The sequence below is a fragment of the Rhinolophus hipposideros genome (assembly GCF_964194185.1).
Source record: "Rhinolophus hipposideros genome assembly, chromosome: 6".
Taxonomy (NCBI): Eukaryota; Metazoa; Chordata; class Mammalia; order Chiroptera; family Rhinolophidae; genus Rhinolophus; species Rhinolophus hipposideros.
The window spans coordinates 98,561,775-98,581,634 of NC_138052.1; the positions used below are offsets into that span (position 1 = coordinate 98,561,775).

Below are 19,860 nucleotides of genomic sequence, written 5' to 3' on the forward strand. Positions count from 1 at the left end.
GGAATTTTTATTAGTGATAATCACTCTACTAGAAAGCCATTTTATGGGGAAATTACCTGTCCACGTTATTTAAATTTTATTGGGTCCTTTCCAGAAATATAGCCTATCCTTTCCAAAACAACCTGTAACGTTATAATTGGGCAAGAACATTTTTAATATGGAATCCACAGTTTTAAAGGACCTGACAACTTTTCACAAATGTGTGCAGATTATGTGCCTGGGGTTTCCTGGGCATAAGATCCATGCTCGAATGCGATTCGGACGGCATCTATTCCAACTCCCCACTGGAGTTTAACTACCACTGCTTCAATGAAAAGATTTAATGGAAGTCTTCCAGGGGGCCAGTTCAATTGTTTTAAATATGCAGGATGTTAGGCGGTATTCCAAAATAATGCTCTCATCTTTCATAGAGCTTAACAAAATCTAAATTGTATTAGGCTGAAATCTGTAAAGTCTCTCTGAGACATTACTTACTTCAACTATTTTTTTAGGAAAATGAATTTTAAATTAGTTGAAAATCATATGTAAATATTTGTATTTCCAAGATATTAATCTTTAAAAGAGTAACCCCCTAAATGAAGTGCTTCCCACTGGGACACAAAGTAATGAAATAAATATACAGTGCACAGGAATTATCTTTTCCAAAATCTATACAGATATTGAGAGAGGAAGGAAGGGAGGAGGAGAAGCCCTTCCAACTCTGAAAACGAAGAACGGGAGAGACATTTGTAAGCTAATGAGTTATGCAGACTGATGACTAAGAACTCACATGATTTGGTTGAGCTGAATTCCCAGGTGGGAAAACCGCCTTCGGCTCCACACGCTTTTCCTGCCATCATAATTAGGAGCCAGCCATGTGGCTTGAGCGTTCCTAGTCCAGATGTTAAATATTTGTTAATGCTTTTGTTTGCAATTAAATCTATTCTATTGCTTATCATGTCATGGAGTCCCAATTTTTAAAACTGAAGTTCCTGGCAATACACTTGGAGAATCATTTCATTCAGTTTATTAAATGACATCAAACCTCATCTTTCCAAGTGACCACCTGGCTTGCCCATTTCAATAAGGCAGCCAGCCCCCTCATGACCCTCCCCCGCCCCCAGGAAATAGAGACAAGAGAGCGAAAGGAATATTTACTGGGTGCCTATCTCATAGGTGGGATTTTGTGCCTTCCTCCCAATAACTCAATGGCTATTTCCCCCCCATTTTGTAGCTGGGAACCTAAACCAGGTGAGGCAAAGTGATTTGCCCAAGGGCACACAGGTAAAACAAACTAGAACCAGCATCCTCATGAGAGTCTGCATTTCCAAAGCCCAGGGGAAGAACCCCAAGAAACCCTAAGAGGCTGTGCCAGATTTGGTCCAGATCAAGGAAACTCCCCCATGTCTTTGGGGGAAAAAAATAGACTTCTTTGGTGGTGACAAACCACAGATTCTATGTCAACAGAATCCATTTGTCTGTTGCTGTTCCTTCCAGTATGAAAAAAACTGGCTGCTTGAGACCCTTGGGTTGGGTGGGGCGACATGCTGCTTTTGTGTCATAGATTCAATGTCCCAAAGGCAACAGATTCAATAATAGAACTTCAATACATTTTTACTCTTTCTATTTAGCATTGGTAATTCCTTCTTTCTACTCTGCCTCTTTCTAAAAAGGATTGGAGATGCTTTTTTCCTTTTAGCAGCTGTTCATCTTATAAAGGTTGCTTTACACGACACTTCGACTTGAACTTGTATTTAGTCATATTCCAAAGACTTTCCCAAGCTATTTTGTAATTCTGTGACTTTACTTTTCATTCAGTCTACTCAAAAGCTTTTCATTTTCCATGTCTGGAAATCTTTTTAAAGAAGGAGACACACACATGCACACAAGGAAAGAATTTTAAAACAAAGGCTTAAATACATCCAGAGCTCCTATTTTGAAGTCATTTCTTTGGTCTTCTCCAAGTACTCCCTCTGAAAGTCAGGCTGGTTCTCCTATGAAGTTCTAGGACGTCTGTTAACTCCTAACTGTCCCATTTAAAATGGGAGCCGCAGGAATAAAAGACCATGGTGAGAGAACCCTGCCATCCGCTGTGAAATGAGAAGTCACATTTCAGTAAACCCTAGGGGCTCTGAGCTTGCAAGCTGCCTCGTTCTCTCTTTTTCTTGCTCTTCTTCCCTTTCTTGCCTGAATCTTGGGAAAGGAGTTCCCCATTCTTATCCCCAGAGAGGAAGTTAAGAGATTTATTGGGTCCTTCGAACAGGGAAGGAGGAGCGTGGGATTTGATGTATTATTTCCGTTTGAAAGAGCTTTGGGGGAATCCTCAAAAGCAAAAATGATTTGGAACAAGCCTAAGAAAACCTCTTCAAAGAAATACTTCAGAATATTTTTTTTTTTACTGTTTATTTTACAACTCGAATCTCATTTCCATTCTACGAAACCTCAATAGATAAGAAATATCAGCTATACATACATATCTGTAAGCAGTAGTCTATTTGACCCACGCTCTGAACGCTGTTTCTGGGGAAGTAAAATTTTAACTCTTCTGACCCTGTGTGTGCTGCCTCAGCCTCACTGCCACTTACTGGTGTCCTTGTAAGCGGCTGACTGAGTGGCTGACTCGAGATCCGCAGTTCTTCCTGGTAAAATCAAGTGACACAATACCTGTTCGGCAGCTCACGTGTTACAAAAGAGTAAGACAGAAAAGGGGGTGGACATCCCTGGCTAGTAGCCTCCTTCCACGTGAGGTCCTAAGCAAGGACGTGCTGAGCACGTCGGGGTTAGTTTCCTTCCCCCCATGAAGGCAACTTGAAGAACCTCCTGATTAACTGCCCACATATTTGGGAATTTATTTAAAGACATATTCCTAGAGTCCAAGATAATGACCATGAGGCAGAAAGTTCCATCTCTGTTGTAGCTGGAAAAGCCAGCTACCACCATGCAAATGTACAACACATTTTCCCCTCTTAAATCTAAGGCAGCCAGACAAGGCTCTTCCTCCACTTCTACTGCTAATTATAAACATGGGGCAGAGACACATTCGGATTTAACATTAAGGAAGAGGGTGCTTTAGAAATGCTTCAAAAGAAATGGCACGAACACCCACTCCATCCCAGCCCTAGGACACGGGGGCTGTTGGCTCCAGATCAGCCCTCGGCACTCACCCTCCTCCCTTCCTTTCTGGGCCTCGGACTTCGAGGCTACTGGCCTCTCCAAAACCATGGTGTTCCTTTGTAGAATTATTCAAAGTGACTAAAATGTTCTCATATTATGAGGAACAATTAAACATTTGAGTTTGTTTTCCAGTCTGATTCATGATCAAGTAAAAGAGAAAATTATGTAAAGTGGAGACTTTAAAAAATTAAGTCAAAACATCTGATAAAATATCAACTCTGGATGTAGTGTAATAGCCTGGAAAAATTCTATTTCCTCACTGTCTCTATCAGTAATGGCCGGTTAATTCCTCCCAGCCTCGCTTAGGGGTAAAATGAGGCAAATTGCCTGGTGCTCCGACAGGCAGTACTTCTGCAACCACTGTCTTCCATCTGTTACCCTAGGCTCTGACTGGTGATGGGGTTCCCACTGCCCCCACCACAAACAGAGAGCCCCCCAGTGCACTTCGGGGCAATCCATGGGCTCAGCTGAGCTGGCTCTAGCTCTGGGTGCCAGCACTGGGCCACTGAATCAACTGATGAAGATTCCAGAAGAGAAAAACCGGTTTCCTGGAATGGCTTCCCTTGAGACCTGAGTCATCTCCAGCTGCTGTTCAATTTTTAATTTTGAAATTAAATCAACCCATGAGCTCTTCCTTCTAGTAGCCAATTCTCCATGCTCGGGACCCATGAAAATTGCATGTATAGCACGAAATGGGGGGATGGGGGAATAGAAGTATTTCCCATTGTGCTTTCCCTGGCCTCTCCTATCTGGATAATGTTTCTGTGTGTTTCCTGAGCCTTAGCGTTCCAGAGAGCAGCAGGATTACACGATGCTAAATCCAGCCAGACCCCTACAAAAGATTAACAACTTGCCTTTGGGAGAGGGTTTGGCAGAACTTTCCATATTTGTCTTAATTTTCTTCTATTCATATAATTTTTTTGAACAACAATTACCTCTCTGCTAAATAAACTTAAAATATGCTACTCTTTAGAAGACTGGTCAATGGAAGGAAGCGCCTTTCTTCACATGCTGCTCTACAATACACGCTTAGAGACATGTGCTTCCGGGATTCCTGGTCCCAGGGGTTTGCCCATGGGAATACGCTAACATGTGCAGGAGCCCCCAGGAAAGGATGATTTGGCTTCACTGCCTGCTCTGGGACCTGCTCTGGGACCTCAAGCCAGGAATTCACCTCTCTGTGCTACAGTTCTTCATTCAAAATGTCAAGGGTGTGGAGAAAGCATCTACCAAGGAATTTTTTGACAATTCAAATAGTCAAATGGAAATCATATTTGCCAGCCAGAGAGTAGGGCTCATGTCTTAGTCATTTTTGTCCCCTCCCTCAACCCCAAAGCTATCCGCCATGGCGCCCAGTGGCGTATATTAACCACAGAGACCAAGTAGAAGGTGAAGTTTGTTCGCGCGGAGTTGGAATTCTATAACTCAGCACCCTAACAGCGGACATCTCAGAGTAACAATCAGAGGTCAGAGAGTCAGTGATATATTTGTAATTAGCAAATATTTAAAATGGGACATTTATAATTATAGTTTGTGTGAATTTTTAATAATATATTCAAATATTCAAAAGTGGCCCTATTAGAAGAAAATAACAAAGGCAGGTAATTATAAAGTGTGAGTTCCTGGATCAGCTCATCTTAACTTCCCTTCCAGTTCTAAATGTCAAGAATTCTACGTAATACAGCACAGCATGAATATGCAAACTGGCTTTGTTAATTTAAACTTTTTATAGAAGATATTGGTACAACATTTCTTTTAAAAGTTGATTGCTTAATACCCTTGTAACGAAATGATTTCAGAGTACAGAATGCTTCATTTCAAGGAATAATTTCACCTCGATAGACTCCTACCTGCGCATAGAAAAAAATAAAATTCTAAATTTACATCTATTTCAGATATTACAGTCATGATTTTTTTAAATTATGTATTGAAACCATCTCTAGATAGGTCCTGAAGTTACCCACGAGCTCTGTTGCAGTGCCTCCCAACCCACTCCCTGCAGACCGGAAGCCCCACCCTGAGAAACTCCAGCACCACTTGGAGAATTTTCTAGAGCTCGGAGTGATACACCGCCCTCTAGAGGACAGAAAGCCAGACTGCATTTTCAGGAACAGTGCTCTAATTCAAAATTTCATCTCCTTCCCAAAGTAGACCTATGAGATCAGTAGGTATTAAAAGAGAACCAACATAATGAATTTCTGAAGAGAACCCCTCTTTGTAAATCAGGACACTGAGTGTGAGACAGCCATTACCCATGGTTTAGAGGGAACAAGCAGCGTCTTTTCAGTAAAGGAAGGGATTATCTCCCAGAATTTTTACACTGGAAAGAGAGAAACCATATCTAGAGATGGGGGGGATGGAGATAACAGTCCTTGACTACTTCAAAGCTGTCTGAATTAGCAGGGACTTTTTAAGCTTCCCTGCTTTAAAATTTGAAGCATTTGGGGCTTTCGTTTCCTTAGCCAGAGCTACTAATAAAATTTTTTTAAATGTCCGGTTGCTCTCACATCATCCAATATTTCCGAGGCCGTGGTGTGTTTTCACTGCCTGCTTTCCACAGCTAAGACACAGTGAAAAGTTTGCTCCTGTAGGTCACGGAGAAAGCTGCCTGGTACACAATGTCCCACTCAGAATGGGACGTGTCATTCAAGGTCCGATTCTTCTTCAAGATAACAAATCCTCAGGTTCTTCCAAAAAGAACAAATTTTCAAATAAAACTTTTGGCTAAAGTTATTTACATTATACCTGTAAGACAGTCACATGCTACAAAATTCAGGACTTGCCGATGAATTTTAAATCCTAAATGTGGAATTTCACATAAAAGTGGGTGGTGACACAGACTCCTGGTAAGGACCACACTTTATTTGGTTGTCTAAAGACTGAGCAAAGAGACATAAGAAACCTCAATGGCAAAAACTCTCTACAAACTTTCAAAGGGAAAGGAGGGCTGATTTCAAGCTGGCTTTAAGCAGTGCTGTCTGCAGCCTCCTAACTCAAAACTAAGGTCAGATGGGGCTCCTCATTTGAGCCACAAATAGTTCACAGACCATTGATTGAGTAGAGGGGTTTCTTCCTGCTTTATCATCAGTGATGTATTAGGTTCTAAGCTACAAAATTACAAAAAGCACCATGATGACAGAACGAGGTACAGTGAATCCTAAACACGTTAGAAATCAAAGGAAGTGCAGAAAAAAAGACAGTTCCTATTCAGAAAGATGCTTATCGTCTATCAAATATGTCCGTAAGACCCAAGTTTGAACACTCACCATAAACCCCATCACCTGAGGACCACAAGCAGAGTGAGGTGGGGCACACACCCTCGTAAGTGCTGGAAGAGTCAGGGCCAAGGGCTAACATTCTAGAGCCTTCCCCAGCCACCTCCCAGGACGGTGGGGTGGCCACACCCTCCAATTCCCCAGTTTTAAAAAGGCAGGACAGCCACGCTTCACCACCCTGCCATGATATCCTTTCCCAAGGATATCATGGTCCTCCTCTCCGACCAGTGTCCTCTTAATGGTTTTCTCACTGCCATGAGCAGGAAAAAGTAAACCCATGGAAATGAAAAACCCTTGTCTCAGCAAACAAGATAGCAAGACGCTGTCACCATTGTTATATTTTGAATTCCTACAAAAGCCCCTTACTTCCCCAGCCCTACGCAACAAGGAAGCCTGCTCAGGTGATCTGCTCATAGAGCTGATGTCCGTGCCTGCGGGTCAGCTGACCTGTCCAGCACTTCTTTCTCCATTCCTTGGTAGAGCCTTAGGGAGCACAAACCATTTCTCCTATTACTTGTAGTAGACTGAGACAGGAGGATGTTATCTTCTGGGGGAACAAATCAAATAGCACATTCCAAACCCAGAAGTAAATTAGTTCGAGATCCCCCATTGCTAGGCCACCTGCTTTCCTGAAATGGTAAATATTTCACTGCCATCTCAGCCACCTGCTGATCCTGTGTCCTCAGCAAGTAACTTAACACCTCAGAACCCCAACTCTGCATCTTTAAAAGCAAAGAACCACATCTCAGTGGTTGCTGAACAAGAACCTCGTCCATCATTGTTGGCCCAGCACAAAACTCAGAGGTTCTGATCTTGTCCAACAGCCAGCCAGCTCTCGACTTAGTTAGAAACAGAGTACTTGATTTTAAAGCCATTTCCGTTCAGGTGTTTGAAGTATTAAGAAAGGGTTCCCTGAGACACTGGGGGAATCCCAGGCTAAGAATAATCTATCTACGTGAGCTCTGTGCACGCTGGCAATTCACAGGCAGACGTAGCTGTGTGCAGGCCAAGAAGCTGGCTGGCATGGGTCAACACCCCTGCATCTCCCCTGGGTGCAGGACACTCCCCTACACTCAGAGCAGTTTGTTCTTGGGGTCCAGACCAGCCTCTAAACTTGTCCCTTGAGCTGATTTATTTTACACTACATAATACTCCCTTGGGTCCTCCCCAGTCCCCCACCCCTACCTACTTCAACCCCAGTTGATTTCCTAACACAGTAAGCCCTTGAAACAGGTCCCCAAAGCAGGCTGGCAACTATCAGGAAGCACTTTCCATCCTGGGCCAGAGGACTGAGCCCCACCCTCCCTGCCAGGGAACAGGCCTTGGGCCTCCTAGCTTGGCACCCATACCACATCTGGGCAACACAGGCCGGCCTGTGGCCCCAGGAGCCCTGTCTTATCCACTGGGCCGCAGCCCAAACCCCAAACGCCTTCTCCTCCTCTGACCCCTGCAGCCGCTTTAAGCAACCTCAGAAAACAAAGGCTTCAACAGGGACTTCAGGTTCCTGAAAAGATGAAGCCTGATGGTAACGGCTGAGGACCTCGACTTGGCCCAGAGCCGGGCACCAAAGTCCCCAGGGCCCCAGAAGGCGCAGATGTGCTCCACCAGCCCGGGTCCAGGCCAGGTCCTCCTGCGGGGGCAGAAAACCCGCCTGCCACACCTGGGAGATCTCAGGTGGAGTCTCCCCAAGGCGCTGCCCAACAGGTAGCTCCCTTGAATCCCCGCAAAGACACTTCTGCTAACAAAGCAGGTTCCAGCTGGGCTTTAGAAGGAGGAGACACCGTCCAAGACACGGTGAGTCTAAGTCGAGAAGTCTGCATGGGAGCGCACGGGCGAGCACGGGAAGCCCCGGAGCCCCCCAGCTGCAGCCCGGGGCCCCACGGCCTCCACCCGGCTCCACAAACCCAGTCGCCACACCTGGGAGAGAAAAACCCGCGGAACCTCCCAGAGGCCCGCAACGCGCACAGAAAACTGTCCCCGCGGGCACCTGAGAGCCATCTGGAAGCGGTCACCGGGGTGAAGGCGCTCACAGACTTGGGAACAGAGAGGGGAGCTGGCACTCACCCTGAGCAAGCCTGAAGAGGTGTGTGTCCCCGGGCGTCGATATTCAGTTATGCTCGACCTGACGCATGTTTTTCCCACTCACAGCGTCTCCCCTTCCCGCAGCGGAGGGGACCAGAGCGGAGGAGGTAAGGAACCCTCCTGGCGGTCCCTGCAGGAGGCTGGACGGAGCGCAGGAGCGCGGAGCAGCCCCGGGTGGAATACTGAGCTCGGACTGGACGGCGTCCAGGGTACAGTCCGGGCTTCCTCTGGCTCCTCCTCCGCCCCCTCCCCGGACCCTCCTCTCCCCCTCCCCACCACTGGCCTGCCCCGAACTGTAAATGAAAACCAGACTCTCTGTGCTCTGCTGCTCCAGCCCGGGCCGCGGGCTGATGTCACCCTCTGAATGCTGTCTTCACCCTACAGACGTTCCGCTGGCCTCCTGCAAACCCCACCTTTTGACACACACACACACGAAAAAAAAAAATCCACTCTACTCGTCCCCTTTTTGGGCTGGGCCCCGGTGGCAAAGAGAATGAATTTTGGAATTTTTTCGTGGGTATCCATGGTTTTCCTGCAATGTTTTCCAACACCATCAGAAAGGGAAACAGGAAATGCAGTCGCCCCCCTCCACCCTCACCACGCCCTCCCGTTTTTTCTTGAAGTTTCTGAATTGGGATTTCTCCTAATAATCTCCCCTTTCAAATATAAAAAAAAAAAAAAAAAAAAAAAAAACCAGCCATTCACGTCGCCTGAGCTCTCTGCTAACCAAAGCTCTGTTTGCCAGTGAAAAGGGAAGAACAGGAGACCCACCACGTGGTCTTTCCTGCAGTTCTATAGTAATGACGCTGATGGTGAGGCTAAGGACCCCATACCCCTATACCAGGACATGTATAAGGGGAAAGGCAATGATTCTCCCGCTCAGGTTCCAAGAAAATTCTTGAGAAAGTACTTGTGTTTCTAACAGGCGTCACATGGTCCACAACACTGGGATATATGTCATCTCTTTGATCACGACCATCGCCACCCCAAGCTCTCTCACAGAGATACATGTCGTTGCTTTGGTTAGGTGAGATTATGGTCCCATCTTACAGATGAGACAAACCTAGGTTCATAGCAGAGCACACATCTGCACCCTGGCCTTGGACATCCCCACACTTCTCGCTGCTCTCCTGTCACATGGCGACTGCAAAATATCCAGAGACATCTGAGACACCATTAATTCCTTTCCAAGTTTAGGGGAGAAGTGGAGACCGTGCACACAAGGCCGTGCCTGCTTCCTCCTGCAGCCCCAGGGCCTCCAGACTCGCCCTTCTCTGCACCCTAGGGTTCAGCTCGCAGACTGTCAGGCTAGAGGACAAGGACAGAGACCTGCATTGAGACACGTCCCTGCTCATCACCAGTAGATGAAGAAGAAATGAGCAGAGGCTCTGAGTAGGACTCACATCAACCGTGTGACATGTGGAAAGGCCACTGTGGGGACAGAGCCCCAGAAAGCAGTTTCCAGGCTCTTGGCCTCACGTGGAAAAGTGCTGGCTCAGGTAGTAAATGGCCATCAACTGTGATTGGATGGCCATCAGCTGTGGCTAGTTGGCCATCAGCTGTAACCAGTGGGCCATTGGCCACTAATATAACTGCCGTGGCTACGCTAGCAGGAAATGGGGGCTAGCAAGAAGATGGTGGCTGAGCTAGCAAGCGCAGATTGCAGCTAGCAAGTGAGGTAGGTTGGTTGGCAGAGAAGTGGATGGCGGGTTGTGGATTTTGTGGCTCCTGCTTCCTGTGTCTCCAACCCAGCCACCAGCAAGACTATAGCGGTATGACTCCCCTACCTATGGCTCCGTGGGTGTTCCTTTTTGGCCTCACCATGTCCTGTGTTCTTATGTGGGGAGCGGGAGCTGAGACCCGCAGGCCGCCTGTGGGGACAGAGCCCCAGAAAGCAGTTTCCAGGCTCTCGGCCTCATGTGGAGAGGTGCTGGCTCGGATTGTAGATGGCCGTCAGCTGTGGCTGGTTGGCCGTCAGCTGTAGCCATTAAGCCATTGGTCACTGATATAACTGCCGCGGCTACAGAGGGGAGCCGAGGAGAGTGAAGGAGGAGACTGGAGGAGAGTAAGGAGAGAGGAGGAGAGTTGGTCAGTTGGCAGCAAAGCGGACAGCAGGTTGCACGTCGTGTGAATCCAGCCTTCAGTGAGACCATAGTGGTATGACTCCCCTACCTATGGCTCCGTAGGGGTTCCTTTTTGGCCTCACCATGTCCTGCGTTCTTATGTGGGGAGCAGGACCAGAGACCCGGCCGGACGCCCTGCACGACAAATGGCGCAGCGAGCAGGGTCTCCTGCACAACAGCCACATACAGAATAGCTAAGAATGTACATTCCTTGACGTTAGGAGAACAAGATTTAAAGAAATAGAAAAAAGCCCACTCCGTTAAGAACTGTACTCCATAATATTTAATTGTCACTGTCGTGCAGGGGACCCTGCTCGCTGCGCCATTTGTCGTGCAGGGTCTCAGCTCCCACTCTCCGCCCAAGAACGCAGGACACGGTAAGGCCAAAAAGGAACACCCACGGAGCCATAGATAGGGGAGTCAAACCAATATATTCTTGCTGGCGGCTGGGCTGGAGACACAGGAAGCAGGATCTACATAATCTGCCTAACAGCAGTCCGCGCTTGCCAGCCACCATCTTCTTGCTAGCCCCCATTTCATTTCTGCTAGCGTAGCCACAGCCGTTATATTAGTGGCCAATGGCCTACGGGTTACAGCTGACGGCCAACTAGCCACAGCTGCTGGCCATCTGATCACAGTTGATGGCCATTTACTACCCGAGCCAGCACCTTTCTATGTGAGGCCGAGAGCCTGGAAACTGTTTTTTGGGGGACTTTGTCCCCACAGTCACTAATCATGGATGACCTAGGCCCTGTTCAACACTGCCTGCGGCTCCAGAAACCTCAGGAGGCTGGTGGCAGTGAGTGGCAAGCCTCCAGCGTCTTCCTTTGCGTATATTAGCGAGAGTATTTTGTGTCCCATGGTTTCCTCACATAATCACTAAGATTGGGGATTCTCACCGAAATGTCCAGTTCCTCTATGCTGCCTGGTCTCAAGAAGAAACCACGGCAAATGTCAGCACTGATCTAAATATCGAGGGTCCTGGGTCAGGGCCTGGCCACCTGAGGGGCCTCAGACGCCACAGAATCACTCGAGTCAGTTTCCCTTTCGCTGTTGGTTTGAATTGGCCCTGGCTCCGCCTCCATTTCCTTCTGCACAGACCGTTACATGCCCATATCCCAGGCTCCTTGCAGGGGGGCCTCTGAGGGCACGTTAGCTTTCCCTCAGACGTACTGCTGTCGTGTGGGGAAGATGGACACAAGCTCTGGCAGCTTTTCTACTACTTCGGCTGGGCTTTTTGCTTCTGGCAGTCACTCTGGGACAGGGAAGCCTGTCCCAGACCCCTTCCCAAGTTGGGGCACCCACCCCAGCCACTGTGCACCTTGTGGGAGGACTCCCTGGGCAGCTGGGAGCGGCCTCTTCTGGAGATATCATGATGTGTTTGGTAGGCAGAATTCTCAGGGAGACTCCAGCTTCCAGGGAGCTAAGCAGCAGTGGGGGAGGGGAAGCTGAGCTCAGCATCCCCTCACTGGCTCCAAGAGCGGAAGGTATGTCCTGAAGGGAGTAGCTGCAGCCAGACTCCACATTCAGCTGGGGATCCACCCCTTCCCCATCTATGTTCCCTAACCCTGGATTATAGCGTGCTGTTTGTGTCAGTGCAGCCCCCCCATCTCCCCACCTCCCAGGATGGGCCAGAAAACGGTGCAGGACGTTCCAGGTGTCATTGCTGGAGTCCCCGCCGCCAGCCCACTCCTCCGGCCCTCCCCAACAATTCCTGGCCACAAACCCCTTTCTGCCCACAACAGACGGGTGTTTCTCTTCCCTGCATGGAACCATGACTGGTGCCGGCAATTACATCAGCTGTAAAGTTTCGTTCGGCAATAAAAGCCTGTCCTCATATATTTCATATGGCAGACCAAAAAAAAGAAAGAATACTAGGCCCAAATGGGATTGTAGAGGCAATTTTATTTGATGAGTATTGTATCTGCTTAATCTCCAGCTCAGTCCTACACGGGTTTTTCTGTGCCTGGCAGCCTCTGTGCCTTTGAGCCTCTTCTCTTGGAATGTCACAGCTGCAGACCATGACAATGAGCGGCAATGTTTCATGTGTACCACGTGTAACGAAATGTGGGAGCATACACTTAAGTGGAAATTGGTTGGTTTTTAGAAGAAATGTGAAACAATTTCTCCTCAAATGCCATCTCTTCATTTTAAGTCAACATGGGAAGTCAATGCTGAAGGAGAAGAGATAACACATCTCACGTGACCCGGACTTTGTAAATGGCCTCTCGGTGAAAATGGAAACCATCAAGTTTGCGTGAACCTTCAGAAATGCTACTGGCAGACACCCTGGGAATAGGAAATTAGATGGTTCACAACCAGCTTCCAGAACTGAGCTTTCAGAAGTCCACAGGAGCAAAACCCTTTTTGATTTTACATCTTTACCAATCCTCCCACAGATCACTTCCCTACCACCATCCCCACCCCCATCACCATCCATAATAAGCACAGGTAACAAAGTGGACGGGCCCCGGGAGGCCACCAATGTGACCTCTGTCCCCATTTGGGAGATATGTGACCTGGGGTCCAGCCCGCTGAGCTCATGATCCCTAGACAAGCCAACAGGTGCCCCACCACCTTCCATAATCAAAAAGCCTTTATCTGGGTCACAGCTCATACCCCCCTCTTCTCAGCCCCAAGGATGCTGCTTAAGACCAGAAGGATCTTCCCAACAGGCATCAAAAAATTCGGCAAATAACAAGCAGACGTGAAGACTATAGCATTATGAGTAAAGGAAAATCTCAGTTCTACATAATTGTGCCCCAATCTTGAAAGATGAGGAGTATCCCTTTATCGGTCAATCGTGTTGGGATTCCTGAGCTCCTACAGACAATCCTGTGCATGAAGTCCTGCACGTGTTGACGCCTAGAAAACACTGAGCAAGGAAGAAAAGGAAAGTCAACAGGCCTTTCTGCTCTAAGATAAAAACTAAATTCCTGGAAGAGACAGCCTGGGGAATGGAGGGGAGAATCTCAAGGGTTCCCTGTGTGTCGGCACCATCCCCGCATTCAGAGCTCACAGCAAGCGTCTGCCTCTGCAGTCACGTTCATGGACGTGCTGACTGTTGGAAGGCTGGAGGGTCATCTTCCTGGAAACCGGGTATGTGAGATTCCAAAGTCCACTAACAGTGAAATGCTCCAAAGAGGCAACTCTACTATTTCAAGAGAAGAAGGAATGTGAGCCCAACCAAGAAGGAGGAGTTGAGGTTTCCACTGACCCCGCAGCTGGAGGGCAGCTGGGATTCCTCATTCCATCCCTGGACCCGTTGTCTGCTTCCTGAAGCAGCATAGTGGAAAGTGGGAACGAGGCCTTCATGCCTTCTTGCCACTAATGAACTGCAGGACTCAGGTGAATCAGCTAAGCTTGATAGGCTCAGTTTCCTCATCTGCAGTAGGAGTGATAGCTGTCACGACAATGTCAGGACAAGTCCAGCACTGACCCCCTGGAAGTCGGGACTGTATCAAGCATATTTGCCTCTGCCTGATCTCCAGCCTCTGCTCTTCCCCTGCCCCAGGCTGCAGACTTCTGACTATCCACCTCTAGATTCAGTCCCACCCAACCCCAGTCAAGGATGGAAGATGGGTGGTGGGCTCATTACCCCATTCTCCTATACTTGGTACACGCATAGGGTTTCTCTCCTCCCACTGGTCTAGTCTACCATTCAAATAATGCTGTTGCAGCAATTTCTGAGAGCCTAAAAGTAAGTGACATTTCTCCTCCAATTACCAAAGCAGAGCAGGCTATAAAGGAAAATACAGTACTGGTAGGGGACAGACACCAGTTATGTCATTTGTCTACACCGCACTTCCCTTACTTTGGGAAAAGCCTTTCCCCTGCTTTCATCAAGTGTTTCAAAAGGGATCTGCCATCTTCCTGCAGAAGCTTCCACCACCATCTCCACTGCGTGATCCAGAGATGGGCATATGACACACATGGTCCCAACTAAGCCCTTCCCCAAGGTTTCCAGTTCGTGCCTCCAGCCAGACAGTCTCAGGACCTCTGTGATGTGATCCCAGGAGCTGCCATATTTGCAGCCATGTGAAGGAAGGCAGCCAGAGGGAAGGAAACAGAAAGGAGAGAAGGGGAGAACACCATCACTTTCCTGCTTCCACACATCCTAAGGCCAAGCCCAGCCCTTAGTTTGGTCCCACGCCACCCATCTCAACTCTCCCTTTGATTACATGACCCAAAACTATTCTTTTTTATGCTAATTCGAGCGAGGTTTCTGAAATTTGCACCCCAAAGAGTCCTGCCTGATGCCTTAATAAAAATAGTTCCAGGGCAACTTTCTAATCTAAGTCCTAGGCTAGCAGGTCAGTCAGGCTCTTGCAATAAATACCACTGTAATTCCATGATTACTTCTGTTGTTGTAACAAGGTACCTCATGTTGATTTTCCTTAAAACCATTTTTCTAATCACACATACAGGAAGTGAAGTCTTTGTCACCGCGTGGCACGTGGACTCAAAGCCTGAAATGGAAACTAGATATTCAATGTGTTCACTAAAGCGTCCAACTGACAAGATATGGCAGGAGCAGGGTGGGGAGGGTGAGGGGTTGGGGAAGCATCCCAAAGCCAGCCTTTGATTTTAAGGCTTGGAAAACACCTTGTAACGATACACGTTCTTGCAAAGACATGCCAAACAAGTGGGATTTTATGTTTTCTTGAATCAGAATCAGTAACTTTTGGGGAACATGTGAGCCCCTCCATTTGAGGAAATGAGAAGATTGCTTTGAGTAGAAGTAATATGCCAGCATTGAACTGCCTCTGGGAAAATGTGTGCAAAATTGCCCAGTTAAAAATACAGCATTTTTCCCAGAATTTTGTGAGCTGTACACCATGTCAGCTGATTAATTTTAAGGATGGCAAACCCAAATGTGAGAAGGGCTAAGAAACTGTTTGCAGTTGATTGCAATTCAAAAATTTTAGCAAGAAAATGTTTGGTTTTATAATTATTAAACTACACTAAAGGTCCAATTTGATTCATTTTTTTTTTTACTTTGAAATATAAATTCCATTTGTAAAGTATAGGTGTGTTGGTTCTTTCTTAAACTTAGCCTCCAGATTGATTTACTCTTAGGCTTAAAGTCAAACATATACTCATTTTAACTTCACTGTCATCTCAGTTATTCAGCCACTGTGTACTGAGGGGCTATGGTGTGCAAAAGCTGTGCCGGGAAGTGGAGGTGATGCCCAGAGGAATCAGACACAGAGACTTCCCTCTAGAATCTTCCATTGCAGGTAAGACCTAGGATAAAGGAAGAGGCCTGGGGGAGCACCGAGTAAATGCTTGAAGAGGCCAGAAGAGGGCACCCTCATTTCCATCTGGGAGACTGCAGGGGTTCTGGAAGCTGTGACCTTTAGTTGAGGGGCTTGAAAACTAGACATTTGCTTTGCAGAGGCAGGTCACTCGGGAGCAGGAAGTTCCCGTTAGTTTTCAAGAGTGAGCTGAGGCTGCAAGCACAAGGATCAGTGGGGAAGGCACAGGCCCCTAGATCTTGCCTCATGCTGATCACTCCTTCCTCACCCAAACAGGAATCAGGAGGTTAATTTCAAAAGCAAAGAAGCTCCAGGCATGGAAACATGGGGCACAGAATAAGACTAGGGTGAGACCCTACACTGACAATGGGGTGTTAAGTAAAGTCTCTATATGGAAAAAGACCATCCCCTGCAATCTGCTTGATCCCTCAGCCCCCATAGCAAGGAGCATTCATCACATAGTCTCTGGAACAGTGTCCTAGAACCTCTGAAACAAAGTGCCACAGACAGGAGGCTGAAAACAACAGAAAGTTAGTCTTTCTCGTTCTAGAGGCTAACAGTTTAAAATCAAGGTATCAACAGGGAGATTTCTAGTCAAGATGACGAAGTAGGTGCTCACCCCCTCTCAGGACCAACTAAACCACAGAATAACCATTACTGATAATCACCTAAAGTATAGCTGAACTGAAGCCCTGCAACTACGCACTTACAGAAGCCACCTCAAGATTGAGGGGAGGGGCAGAGATGTGGAACAGGCTGGTCCCACACCCTCGTGTGACCACTAAAAATCAGGAGGGATAGCTCAGCTGCAGAGATTCCCCCCACCCCAGGAGCAAGGGGTCCCTTGCCCATACTAGGCTCCCCAGCCCAGGGTTTCAGTGCCAGGAGAGAAGTCCCCATAACTTCTCGCTGTAAAAACCAGAGATTGTGGCTGAGTGGGACAGAGGGTGGCTGCACTCCCAGGTGCTCCTCTTAAAGGGTCCATGCATGGATTACTTGATGATGGACTCACTCACTGAGCTCCAGCGATGGGGCAGCAGCTCCAAAGGCACCAGGGACACATGGGGAGGAACTGAGTTGTCTGGCCTCAGGACAAAGGCTGGAGGGGCAGCTTTCTCCCAGAGGGAGGAGCTGGCAGAAGCCATTATTTCTTTGTTAAGCTTCCCCCTTCCTGGCATGCAGACTCAGGCAGCTACCATAGCTGAGTCTTCATTAAACTAGCTATTACCTTTCATCTGCCTTGCCCTAGTGATTCCCTGAGAGCACGACCCACCCAACTTTCAGGTACACCCAAGTCACTTTTAGTGACTTTTCCCTGCAAATGACCTGTCTTAGCTCATGCTGCAAACTTTCCTAAAATCTCTCACAGGTCCACAAAACCCAAACAAGCAGCATCTGGCTTTGGCTTGTCCCGAACCCCTGGCTGAGCAGCCCTAAGTCCAGCACTCGTGACAGCTGACCTCAGTCTGCAGATTGTCCTCTCGAGGCACCTCCAAACCCAGTGTAGGTAGCAGCCATATGCAGATTGCTTTGTGGTTCATACCAGGTGGCCCCGAGTAAGGCACAGGCTGCAATTAAACTTGGCCTGCAGCGGGTCCCCTCCCAGATGGCACCAGGGCTGGCATAACTAATGGCCAGCTTCTGACCAAGTCAGAGCATCACCTGGCCTGCCTCTAAGGATGACACATCCAAAGGGCAAACAGAGCAGGTACCAGAGCCATGCTAAAGTGAACCCTGCTCTGTAGGGTCAGCCTCTGCACAACAGCTTCTCCACTGTAGTCAGGGCCAATCCTCACAACCAATCAGCCTGAGGGTCAATCCCTCCCATTGACGTACAAAGAGCAACCAAGGCTCAACTACAACTGGAGGGCACACACAACCCACACAAAGGACACACCTGGAGCATCCATCTCTGGTGACTAGGGAGACTGCACCACTGGGTCCCACAGGACACCTACTACATAAGGCCAGGAGACATAGAAGCTCTACCTGATAGATAAAAACAAACACAGGAAGGCAGCCAAAATGATGAGACAAAGAAACATGTCCCAAATGACAGAACAGAACAAAGTCTTAGAAAAAGAACGAAGCAAAACAGAGACAAGCAATCTACTAGATGCAGAGTTCAAAACACTGTTTGTATGGATGCTCCGTGATCTCAGTGAGAAATTCAACAAAGAGATAGGCCACAAAAATGGAGATAGAAAACATAAAAAAAAAGTCAAAAATGAAGAATACAATGACTGAAATGAACAATACATGAGAGAGAATTAACAGTAGATTAGATGAAGCAGAGGATCGAATCAGCACTTTGGAAGAGAAAGTAGCAGAAAGCACCCAATCAGACAGCAAAAAGGAAAAAGAATCCCAAAAGAATGAGAATAGTTTAAGGGGCCTCTGGGAAAACATCAAGCATACCAACATTAGAATCACAGTGGTACCAGAAGGAGAAAAGAAAGAGTAAGGAAATGAAAACCTGTTTGTAACACTAATGACAGAAAACTTCCCTAACCTGACAAAGGAAATAAGCATACTGGGGGTGCAAAAAAAAAAATGTATACAAGTGGACACATTGGTCAACGTTGTTCAAACAGTAGTTTACCATAATCAGAAGTGTCTGGACACTAATGGTAAGCACTTTGAGCACCTCTTGTAATTGCAGAAGTCAAACATGACTTGTATTCATCTTTTGTTATTGATATATATTGAGCATTACAGTTTTCCTTTCTTAAAATGTATATAAAATTTTTGGCACTATCTCTACAAGTCTGGAAAGTGCAAAGAGTCCCAAACAAGTTGAAACCAAAGAGGCCCACACCAAGAAACATCATAATTAAAATTTTAGGTTAAATACAAAGAGAAAATTTTCAAAGCAGCAAGATAAAAGCAGTTAGTTACCTATAAGAAAGCAGTTAGTTACCTATAAGACTGTCAGCTGGTTTCTCAACAGAAAATTCGCAGGCCAGAAGAGATAGGCAGGAAATATTCAAAGTGATGAAAAGCAAGGACCTACAACCAAGGTTATTCTACCCAGCAAAGCTATCATTTAGAATTGAAGGAGAGCTAAAGAGCTTCCCAGACAAGAAAAAACTAAGGGAGTTCATCACCACCAAAACAGCATTACAAAGAATATTAGAGGGACTTCTTAAAGATGAAAAAAATCAAAAATATGAATAAAATGGCAATAGCTACATACCTATCAAGAATTACTTTCAATGTAAATGGATTAAATGCTCCAATCAAAAGATAGTGTGGCTAAATGGATTAAAAAAATAAGACCTTTACATATGCTGCCTACGCGAGACTCACTTCCAATCAAAAGACACACAGATGGAAAGTAAAGGGATGGAAAAAGATATTTCGTGAAAATCGAAATGGAAAAGAAAAAGAAAAATCTGGGGTAGCAATACTTATACCAAACAAAATAGACTGTATAGCAAAGGCAACAACTAGAGACAAAGAAGGACACAGTAATCCCACTTCTGAGTAATTATCTGAAGAAACCCAAAATGCTGCTTCAAGGGGATGAGTGCATCCATTTATGTTCATTGCACCATTGTTTACATTGCACCACTGTTGCCTGCACAAGATGTGGAGGCAGCCTGGGTGTCCATCAATGGATGAGTGGATAAAGAGTAAGAGATATAGATATAGATATAGATATAGAGATAGAGAGATAGAGATAGAGATAGAGATAGAGATAGAGATAGAGATAGAGATAGAGATAGAGATAGAGATAGAGATATAGATAGAGATAGAGATATAGATATAGATAAAATAAAATATATATATGTGTGTGTGTATATATATACATATATATGTATGTATGTGTATATATATATATATATATATATATAATATGAACTATTGTTCAGCCATGGAAGGGAATGGGTTCTTGCTATCTTCAGTGGCATGGATGGACCTGCTGGGTCTTATATTTAGTAGAGTATGTCAGACAGAGAAAGACAA

General features: G+C 46.6%; 1 protein-coding gene across 1 annotated transcript in view; it reads right to left on the reverse strand.

Annotated features, from left to right (window-relative positions):
* Positions 1 to 8,622, reverse strand: part of COL6A3 (collagen type VI alpha 3 chain) — an 82,510-nt gene extending 73,888 nt beyond the window's left edge. The window contains exon 1 of the mRNA XM_081051382.1: positions 8,493 to 8,622. The gene's annotated coding sequence lies outside the window, so the exon portion shown is untranslated. The remainder of the gene's footprint in view (positions 1 to 8,492) is intronic.
* Positions 8,623 to 19,860: the final 11,238 nt, after the last annotated feature.